Raw genomic sequence first — 1,420 nt, 5'->3', positions numbered from 1 at the left:
TCCCTTATCGCGATCACACTGGGTAGGAAAAGTTGGATACAAGAATAGCGCCTTTTTTAAAACTGCTTTGAGATTTTTAAAAAGATATTATGCTTTCCTTGTCGACTTGCAGACTTTTTCCGATCCAGATCCTTGTCGTCTTGCAGAAAATACAGAGTAATCAGTCTTTGTTATTTTCAGAAAGACTATAGGGTAAAACTGGGGTCTTTGCCATTTTCGAGGCTTTGATATCTCTGAGCCAGTAAAAACATAGTATCAAATTCAAGAAGACAAAATTACAGTCAACTATAATATTCCTAGCTGATCGAAGATGTATAAGGGTGACTTGTAGTCACGTTGGTAATCAAGAAATTATTGGCTCGGAGCCAAAAATAATATGTTTGTTATTGCGAAGTGTTCCGACGAATCCAGAAGTCCTTGGTGGTTTTGTGTTTGTGACGCACGGAATGGAAATTAGCATACTAATTTATTTTGGCTCCGTGACGAACTACATGTGAATAAATTATGTAGCTCTTATCAAAGAGGGAGCTTCACGAACTAAAGAGGTTAATCAGATCACCGAGAGAGAAAGCGGAGGAGTAAGTGGTCACGAAGCTGAGTGATAGGTCTGCTTGATACCGTCTATTCTAAGCAAAATTAGAATTGTCATTTTTACATCGTGAGACTCCGAAGAACGATGAACTGATTGGTTGACCCCAACCCCCCCCCCGGATAAACACTGTGTACATAACATAATAATATCATATAATTTTATTCTTCACCTCGCCATCAGATCTTCTGAGTGAGACGGCAATACGCTTGACCACTACACCAGACACGCCGCTTGGCCCCCCGCCCATCCCACTCCTCCCCATCCCACCTCAACACAACACCCCAATTACTTTTCTTATAGCGAATATTTAAAGACACACTATGTCCAACATAATGTCACCAGCCCACCCCACCCCAACGCCCAACACCCCTCTTTCCTTATAACGAATAATAATATATATTTAAAGAAACATAATATCTAACATGATATAACCTCACGCCCCCCCCCCCCACCACCTCATTAAAAAAAAAATCAAAGAAAAAACCCAAGAGAAAACAAATGGCCACGCAGAAAGATGATCTCTGGTGACAACAGCACCTTTTTCTCTCCCCCCTCCCCCCAAAGGGGTGATGATAAGACAAGCTTTATAATCACCGGACGAAATAAGCATATTATGATAACAGCGTCTCTTGGCTGCCACCTCCGAGCACAAATTATTCCACACGAGCGGGCAAAATAACGAAAGACGACGCGAGCATCACCCTATTAGGCCAGATTTGGAACGTCCTCTCCCAGCTCTCGGCGTGTCTCGCAGTCCGTGTGGATTACCGAGGGTCGAATCGGTGTGAAGATGTGAGTCTTTGCTGCCTCCTCCTGTTTCTTTTTTTT

General features: G+C 42.7%; 1 protein-coding gene across 1 annotated transcript in view; it reads right to left on the bottom strand.

The window, feature by feature from the left end:
- The window catches only part of LOC101854048 (RYamide receptor-like), a 52,445-nt gene that overhangs the window by 29,905 nt on the left and 21,120 nt on the right, over positions 1–1,420 (bottom strand). The gene's annotated exons all lie outside the window — the stretch shown is intronic.

Source organism: Aplysia californica, unplaced genomic scaffold, assembly GCF_000002075.1.
Source record: "Aplysia californica isolate F4 #8 unplaced genomic scaffold, AplCal3.0 scaffold00688, whole genome shotgun sequence".
NCBI lineage: Eukaryota > Metazoa > Mollusca > Gastropoda > Aplysiida > Aplysiidae > Aplysia > Aplysia californica.
This window is presented reverse-complemented; position numbering and strand designations above follow the sequence as displayed.